Raw genomic sequence first — 10,011 nt, 5'->3', positions numbered from 1 at the left:
GTCTCAATAGTGACCTAAGATGAAATCAGCTAGTAATATTATCCCCATGACACCCCACCTTCCTCGGTCTCAGAGGCATCCCAGCTGTGGTCTCATATGGATGACCAAGCGCATCAGGAATGAAGTTCAGGGAGCAGGGTAGATCCAGGGTGGAGAGGGTGCGGGTTGGAGGAAGCCCATGAAATGGAACTAGAGGACTAGGGTGGAACCCACCGGGTCTTGTGCCTAGAATGGTGCTGCCCTGCCCACGGCTGGCTGGGCACCTGCCCAAGAGACAACATCATAGAGCTGACTCTGGCCACAGTGCCATGTGGGTGAGCGCTGGACATATTTGTCCCACCACCAAAGCAAGGCAATGGTTGCAGAATAGGGAAGGCAGCTCTCCCAGTGGGAGCAGCGCTGGCTCAGGAAAGCTGGGAAAGGAAGCTGACATCAAGACAGGGAGCCCCACCATCCTGGCAGAGCTGAGTGATGCCCAGGGACACCCGGCTCCAGCCCAAGCACAGCTGATGGCCCCAGCTCTGCCAAGTTTCACTGCCTGAGGCACATTTTTATGACTGAGGAATAATGAGAGGCAGGCATCCTAGTCTTGGCCTTTCCCGAGTGCAGTGTGTGTGTGTGTGTGTGTGCCCGCATGGTTTGTGTGAGTGAACATGGATGTCATATGTGGGTCTTTGTGTGGGTTTGTTTGTGTGTCAGGGTTTGAGTATACATGCTAAGACTCTTGACACACATATGAGCTTGTGTGCATTAGTATGCTTGTGTGTATATGCAGGTGTGTTTGAATGTGGGTAATTGTGTTTACACATATGTGAGCACATTTGTGTACATGTTATTGTTTGTGTGTATACACATGTGTAAGCATGTTTGCATGATGTGTGAAGATATTCACATCTGTGTATTTGTGCATAGCCTTGCTGTTTGCATTGTGGGAACTTGTTTGTGTGTGTGTGTATGTGTGTGCACACAAGTCACCCAGAATGCTCATTAGGGATGGACTTCATAGAATAAAGGGACTCCATTCTTTACCATAGCTTTATCTTACTGTCCCTTCTCCCCTACCTCATCCTTTCATACAAACTTCAGAAGCTAAGTGATTAGTAGTTTCTCAAACATTCTATGCTGTTTCAGACCTCCATGATTCTGCCTGTGGCACCTGGAATGCCATCTTCTTTTTTTTCTGCTTGGTAAAACTCTTGTTCATCTTTCAGGTCCAGGCTTCACACTTTCATGTTAGCTTCCCGGTCACAGCAGATTCCATCCTCTGGGTCCCGTGCTACCTCTCAAACATCTCTCTTACAGCCATGAGGTATTTTCTGCTCTTCCTGTAGACTGGGGGTTCCTTGAGGGCAGGTTCTGTGTCTGATTCCTTTCTGAATCTCCAGGGCCTGGAACAGGATCTAGCATGCAATGGGAAGGAGGGATGGATGGGTGGATGGTTGGGTGGATGAATGGATGGGCAGATAGATTGACGGACAGGCAGATGGATGGATAGATGTGTGGACTGATGGATAGATGGATGGATGGGTGAGTGGACAGATGGACAGATAGACTGACGGACAGGCAGATGGATGGATAGATGTGTGGACTGATGGATAGATGGATGGATGGGTGAGTGGACAGATGGACAGATAGACTGACGGACAGGCAGATGGATGGATAGATGTGTGGATTGATGGGTGGATGAGTGGATGAGTGAACAGGTGGGTGGAAGGGTGAGTAAATGACTAAATCTGGCATTTCTGCTCTAGAATCCTGGATTTTGAAGGGAGACTGCTTGCAGCTCTTCCTTAGCTCTCATTTACCCTGAAATAGTCTCTGTGCTTGCAGAGAGGAAGGCTGCAACCTCAGAGCTGGACTGCTCTCTCTCCTCTCAGCTCTGGCTCTCATGAGGGCTGGCTCCAGATTGGCCACCTACTTTATGAAGGAGCAGATTAGGCCTGAAGAGGCATTGCTGAGTGGCTTAAGTTAGCCCCTGTTTGTGCTCCAGGCTTTCAAAGGCTGGGGGATACTGCAGAGGAGGGGCCTGACTTCAGGGCCCACTGGTAAATGGGCAGGGATTGTGTGCTCTCCAGGCCTTGACTGCAGGCAGCTTAAGGCAGGGCCCTAGGAGTTTTGAGACAGGAAAATGGTGTTTTGTCTTGTTAATGCATTCACTTGGCTTTGAACTGGAGAGTAGTCAGGTGTCCCCAGACGGCTGCTTTTGAGCTGGTCTAGGGAGGGGGTAGGGCATAGCCAGGCCCCGGATTACAGAGGCCTTCCCGGGGGAAGGGGGCCTTTGATGGGGCCGGGTCTGTTGTCCGAGTCTGCTTTGCTGGTGGCTGGAGCCCCTAATGAGGGGGAAAGGGCTCGTTCTGAGGCATTCCCCTGGTCTCCCTTGGGCAGCGGGCGGAGGCCTCCTTTGATGTTGGAGTCCTTAAGCCAAGTGGGGACTAATTGCCACAAGGTACAGAATGTTCTGGTTGCTTGGGGGGTCTGCAGCTTGCTCACAATGCCACAGCCACCCTGGGGTGGGGGGAAAGGCAGCCGATCTCCTGATGTGAGACAACTCAGGAGGGTTTGGGGTCGGGGTGTTTGGGTTTTGTTTTTCTTTCATGCACACAGCCCCAGCACAGAATGGGAAACACATTATGTACAGCGAGCACACGGCACACACACACCGCTTACTCCACTGCAACTTTGTAAACAGTATTATGTTTGATTTTTTTTTTTAATCAAAGAGTCAGTGCGGTGGGAGGGATAATGGCAAAGAGAAAAAGAAAGCAGACTTTGGCAGGCCGGCAGCAGACAGATTTGGATTCCAGTCCCAGCTTTGCCACTTGTTAGCTGGGGCAAGTCACTGAATTTTGCTGAACCCCAGCATCCTCCTTTGCCAAATGCAAGGCTATGCCTGGCACCCAGGTACTTATTTGCATTTGTTCCATCCTTCATGTGCATTCTTGAGACAGTTCACTAAAAACACACGTCTATTTTCCTGGCAGGCATGGAAGCAGGTGGGGAACCTGGTCAGCAAACACCCGTTAGATCATTTTCATTTGATTGGAGAACAGGAAGAGGATGGTTTCCTTTGACATTTAGTATTTGTGCCCACCATCCCAAAGGTTTCCATCTCAAAGGAAGATGACCTTATTCTCCCGGTATTATGTTCACCCCCCGCCTCTACCTCTCAGTGGGATCTGGAGTCAGACACAGCGATTTTTGTTATTAAAAGAAAAAACTGGAGCCAGTGATCGTGTTTTTACATTATACCAGGCATGGGGCCAGGTGATCTGACTACATTGTCTCTAACCTCCACATGGACACTTTCATAGAGTTAGTACACCCATTTGACGGATCAAGAAACGGAGACTCAGAGAAAGAAATGACTTGCCCAAGATCATCCTATGTGGGAGCGGGGGGATCCACCTTTCTCTTCAGCCTGACTCCAAGGCCCAAGCCCTCTCAAGCCCGCCCCAGGTAAATGTTCTGATCAAGCTTCTCTGAGCTTCATTTCCCCATCTGGTCAACAAGAACAATAACTTAAGTGTACCTTGCCAGGATGCCCAGCCATTAAATGAGATAACTCCTGTGAAAGTACTCAGCCTTATACACATGACAAGCACTCCATACCCCTGCTGCTTCCCTCCACCTTGCCCTCATCACCTATTCCCCTGATGTACAAACACAACACATGCACACACACACACACACACACGTGCACACACAGGTAGTCCCCATTTCCTCCACTCTCTGGAATCTGGAGAAGGGGCAGATCTAGGCCAAGGGGAAGCAATGTCCATGGAAGTTGTCCTTCCAGTCCGTGGTGCCCCTTCCATGTGGTTCTGTCCTGACCTTCTAGCCTCTAGAGATGGATCCTCCACCTAGCCCCACCGGGGACAGAACCCTCCGTGAGAAGCTTCCTGGGTGCAGGAGAGATGAGGGCCCGCCCCTCTGGCAGCAAGCGAGGCATCCTTGCTTGGAAATAGGAGCAGGTGGAGAGCAGAGGAGACTGTAGTGGGACCTTAGGTTCTTTCCAGTTGGGGGCCAGAACGAGAGGAATAGGAAAACAGGGAGAGCCACTGGGTTGTGGATGACGCATCACCTACATCCTTTGCTCATGTGATCTTTTCAATACCCCACAATCTAGATATGGTGGCCTTTGATCACACACAAGAGGAAAGGCAGAGCCAAGGAAGCTGGTAAGTGACTAAGCAGAGGCCAGCAGGAGGAGGTGCTCCCGACAACCTGTCCTGAGACAGAAACCACATCTGGCCTGGTGAAGAGACGCAGTCCTGGGCCTCTGTTCACCCACAGCTGCCCCAGCTGCCCCCGTCCTGGTGGGGAAGAGGGGCCTCCCTGCTCCAGCTCCGAACACCTTGGAGAGGGGAAATCCAAGAAACTCTGGCATGGCTACTTTCTTCTTTAAAGAAATCAAAAAACAAAAAAAACACAACCAATGTGGAGATGGCCTTATTCGAGTTTCATGACAATAATCCATTCTTGTGTTTTAGAGTCAAAAACACAGATGGGCAAAAAAAGGAGAAAATAAAAGTGCCCAGAGATGGGCACTATCTCCCAGACTCAGGTGAGTACACTCCGGGGAGTGGAGGCCGGCTCTCCCCGACTTACTGTGGCCCCCACCTAGAATGCCATCTTTCCATATGTACATCCCATGACAGCCTTACATGCTTATGTTACATTCCAAGGATGGCTAGAGTTTCTTCAGCCCATCCTCTCCTGCTGAGCATTTCAATGGTTTCTAATATTTTGCTTGAGGCATCTTTCTCCACGGGTGAGGCCACTCCTGAGGCTCCATTCTAAGACATGGCATTGCCATGTGGAAGAGTCTGGGTACTTTTGACACTTTTGATGGCTAAGCTGTCCCCTGGGAAGATCTGTAACTCTATACTACAACCCAAAGTGCCCAGAGAGCTGTCTCCTATCACTGGGCCCCACACTGGGTATGGACAATCAGTCTCTAATCTTTGGTGATAGGATAGATGAAAATAACACCTTTTTTTCCACGTGAATGTCTATGTCTACCTGAGTTTCATTCATTCATCCATTCATTCATTCATTCAACAAAAATGTATTATTGAGTGTCTATCCTATGCCAGGCATCCTCTGGTATAGGGCAATGGGCATATTTTAAGCAGAAAATCAAACACACGATCTCTCCGTTACAGCTGAAATCAGTGCTATGAAGAATGGTGGCCTGGGGAGATAGGCTGGTGGGAGTGTTGGCTCCTTCATAAGGCTTATCGGGTTCGACTTTTCCTTGATATGGAAAATCAACGCTTCTCAGTCTTATATAAAGTGCCCTGTGAATGCAGCTTTATTTCACCCCCACCCCCAACCCCTTGAACAAGATGTTCTCCTAAGCTCCTCCAACAAAGCTGTTTAGAGTGCCTCTTATTAAGCAGAAAGGTGCAGGGGCCATACATAGTTTCTCTGGTGAGGGGCATGACATTCCATGTGAGCCCCACTTTGGATGCCACTTTCTCCAGAAAGGCTCTCTGGGTTCCCCCAAGATGAATTCCTCCTTCAATAAGCACAGTGATACAATCAAGGACAAATTGGTCTTCCCCTCCACAGCAAGGAGCCAGGATCCATTCTCTGTTTAAACATCTATTTAAGTTTTTTTTAATTTTTATTTTTATGTGTGTGTGTGTGACAGAGAGAGAGAGAGAGAGAGAGAGAGAGAAACCATGAGTGAGGGAAGGGCGGGAGAGAGGGGAACACAGAATCCAAAGCAGGCTCCAGGCCCTGAGCTGTCAGCACAGAGCCTGGCACAGGGCTTGAACCCACGAACCACGAGATCATGACCTGAGCTGAAGTCGGACACTTAACCAACTGAGCCACCCAGGCACCCTAAACATCTTTTTAAATCAGGAGCATCTTTTCATGAGAACTGAAGTTCAGAGTTTTTGGGTATTTCCTTGAATCCTGAGAAGGTCGGGGGCCTGCCCAAAGTCACATACGCAGGAAGGGGGCTGGATATGAATCCAGCTCCCCTGGTCTGCAGGGCAGGACCCTTGCACCTGCATCATGGCCAGATTCAAAATCTCTGCTTCTTTTCTCTTTTGGACTAAAAAGTCCTTTGAGTCCTGGGCCCTTCAGATCCTGAGGCATCTAAGGAAGTGGTGCCCTGTGAGTGGTGCCCTGGCTGGGGCTTGTTGGTACCTTTAATTGCAAGCCGAGCCCAGAAGCCCAGAGTCCAGCTGTCCAGATAGGCATCTGGGCAGTGCCCACAGATGGCTTCAGTTGTGATGGGCGATGGGCTGGGCATGCTTTCCCTGCTGGCTGATGTCATGAGCTCATTAGAGCAATGGGGTTTATAGTGTACAAGGCAACTGTCCAAACAATAAATTAAGCTGCACAATTTAGCACTTAATTATCCTCTCTCTTGTCTATTTCACTCTTGTTCCCTGGGTGTCTGTCTGGGCCCTCCAGCAAGATGGTGAGATCTTCCCTCTGCCTCACACCCCACAGCCAATCCATCACGCAGCCCTGTTGGTGCCATCTCGGGAACATCTCTCAAATACTTTCCCTTCTCCGCATCCCCACAGCCTTGACCTCAGCCAGCCCTCACTCTCTCCCCTGGATTATTGCCACGCTTGCCTCTCTCGCTATAATTCCCCTCTCTGGTCTGACACGAATGTGGTTTCCCTTGGCCTGAAATACACAGTCCCAAGCCCTCATCTCTCCATTCGAAGCCCCTGTGAGCAGGGTGCCTTGCTTACCATTGCAGCCGCCTCTTCCCAAAGCCCCACGACGGCTACCCTACCATATGATGAACTTGTGGTTCTGACCCAAGGAGGGGCACAGCCAGGCTCCATAAACTTCTGGTTTTGGTCCATGAACTTCTGCACACGCCATTCTCTCCGTGGGGAATATCCCTCTCCCCACTCAGCCCTCACCACTCACCTTGCAAACTCATGCTTGTCTCACTGTTCAGCTCTGGAATCTCCTCCTTCGAGAAGCCCAAGGGTATTTTCTTGGCAAACCCATAGCTGAGAGTCCTCATTTCCTTACCCCTCTCAGGTCCTCTCTTATGATGCACGTCCACAAGGATGCCTGGGAGAATGGTGTCCTGGAGGCTGTCCATCTGTGTGTGGCTCTGTCACACCTATTCACTCTGGAGTCCCCATAGTTCAATCCTCACAATCAAGCCATAGGGATCCATAATAAAGGTCCTTTTTACAGGTGAGGAAACTGAAGTTTGGATTCCAGAGCTGGATCTCCACTTGGCCAAATTGGCCTAAGTCCAGAAGGGCATGGATGGTTTGCTGGGCTCCAGGCAGACAGGTTGGAGGACCACGTGGGGCACCATGCTGGGTGGGGAGGCCCAAGGAGGGCATGGGGGATGGGGGAGGTGATAGTTTGGAGCAGGGTCACCATTTGACCCGAAGGAACTTGGCTGGTCAAATAATACCACCTCCACCAAGTATTCCCTTCTGTTCCCCCATGTCCCCCATTGGACAAATGAAGACTCAGAAAGAAGGAAGGAGAAACAAAGAACAAAGTTATAGAGGAATAGGGGCCAAGTTAGAACCAAGTGTCTCGATTCCCAGTCCAGCTTCCCCAGTGGGCTGCAGGTCCAGTGTGACCTCTCTATTGCACCTTCTTCTCTCCCCCTTCCCTTCACCCACTGCCTCCATCAAACATTTCTGTATGCCTCCTAGGGGCCAGGTTCTCCACTAGTTGTCAAAGACATAGAGGGCCTCTGTCTGGTGCTTGCCTGGTGTGTAGTGGGTGCTCAGCAAACATTTGTTGAATTAATAAACGAATAAGCATGGGACAGTAATGCACCTCTCTTCATTTCCAGAAGGACCTGAAGGAATGGAGAAGCACTTGCCTAAGCCCTTTGTGCCCACGGTCTCCTTCCAACCACGCTACGAGGTCAGCATCATCACACCCATTTTGCAGATGAGGACACTGAGGCTCACAGAGGGAACAAAATTCATCCAAAGCTCTGCAGTCAGAAAGCAATTCTCAGCCCCCCTTGGAAATTAAACATTACCCATGCTATTTTTTTTTTTTAAGGAAAGGATGTTTTCCTTCTGGTGTGTAAACAGGAGAAGGGCTCCCCGAGAAGGTCATTGTAAATATCATTACTTCTCCTCGGGGCTCTGTCAGCTTATGTTACTTTATTTATCAACATTCCATAACATGTAGATCCAAGAACATGTCCTCAAGTGGGACACCAAAGATGTGTGCTTTGGGGGTCAGGCAGAAACACTTGCCAAGCACAGAGCACGGGGCTGGGCAGGAGTTGGGAGCTGGGTCCAGGCTCGGGGCGGGGCAGTAAGGGCCCTTCCCAGCATCTCCTGCCTGGGTGGAGCCTCAAGTTGGAGTTCCAGCGGCATGTCCCTCATTTCCATAAGGGGGAGCTTGTGCACAGGAGATTCCCTCCTGGCTAGAGGGCCTCGGCATCCAGGGACCGGCTCCAGGCAGTGGCCACTTGGATGACACTGACAAGGTATCTGCCCTGAGCACTGCCTCCCGCCCTGTGTTTGTGTGTGTGTGGGGGGGCAGCCATGGGGGATATGAGCATGCCGTCCCCCTCCCTATTTATCCACTCGGGGAACCAAGGATAAGGAGGGGCAATGCTCGTGTGGAAATAGCACAGCTTTGGAGCCAGACAGGACTGAGGCTCACTCCAGCACCGCCATGGATTAGCCGCATGACCTTGGGCTGTTCACCTCCTTGGACCTCGGTTTCCTTATCTGCAAAATGGGAACAACACCGACTTTGGGAGTTACACAGAGCAGCGACTATAGTGCCTGCAGCACAGCAAATGCTTCATAATAAAAGGGGTATTACTATGATGATTGTTGTCTGGATTATTTTTGCAGGTCCTAATTTCCACCCTAACCCTCACAGGTAGTTCTGCCCGTCATTCCCCAGCTGGGGCTTTGGAGGGATTTGCACAGGGCTATGGCCTCCCTGGATCCCCCAGAGACAAGCCCAGTAGAAAGGCATTTAGGGCTTGTGTTTGCAAATGCAAAGGCAGGTATTTCTTAACATTTCTTAACAGAAATGATGACAAAGCAAAAATATTAAAGAATATGTCTGAGAGAAAGAGAGAGAGAAGTCTCCAGAGCTTAATTCCTCACTCAGATTCAACAACCAGTTTCTCTCTCTTTTTTTTTTTTTTTTTTTGAACGCAAACCCCCTCGTCCACACAGATGTTTTGCTGGGGTTGTAATCCTAGTGACTATACCAGGTGCTGTTTTATTCCCGACTCGCTGTGGTCTTTGGTCTGAATCACTCCATCTCTTTTCATTTGGTTCCTGCCAGAAAGCAAAGCATATATTTCATGGTCCTCTCTTCCTGGGAGGAGGAATTTCTCCACAGGCCTCCCTTTGCACATGCTCACGGAGCTGCATTTGGGTCAGAACGATGGGATGGCAACACAGTCTGCCGCCCTTTGGCTGCCTTCTTAAAACTTCTTTTTTTTTTTTTTTTTTCAAAATGGAAATAGCATTTTCTCCCTGATTATCAAAGTAACACTTGTGGATTGGGAAAAAACTGGGTAGTACTGAAGTTTAAAGGGCAAGAGTTACCCAGAAGAAAATCACTGCTAACATTTTGGTGTGTCTTTTTCAGACTTGACTCTCTCCGTGCACAGACAAACCACCTTACAAGGGACTCTTACAGAATACATTGTTTTGTGTTCGTATTTTCTTAGTCTACCTGCCTGGTTTTCCTCATTCATCCTAAATGGCTCTGCATCATTTTATTGTACGGGTATAAAGCACAGTTCATTTAACCAATCCCTGATGGTTGGACACCTGGGTTATTTCTGTTTCTTTTTAAAAAACATTTTACTTTGAAAGAATTCTAGATTCACCGGAAGCTGCCAAGATAGTGCAAACAGTTTCTATGTGCCCTTGATCCAGTTTTCCCTGATGGTTACATCTTACATAAGAGTAGTATAATATCAAAATCAGGATATTGACATTGGCACCCCTTGAGTATAGTTCTATGCCATTTCATCACATGTGTAGATCTGTGTAACCACCACCA

This window comes from Leopardus geoffroyi, chromosome A1 (genome assembly GCF_018350155.1).
Source record: "Leopardus geoffroyi isolate Oge1 chromosome A1, O.geoffroyi_Oge1_pat1.0, whole genome shotgun sequence".
Classification (NCBI taxonomy): Eukaryota; Metazoa; Chordata; class Mammalia; order Carnivora; family Felidae; genus Leopardus; species Leopardus geoffroyi.
This window is presented reverse-complemented; position numbering follows the sequence as displayed.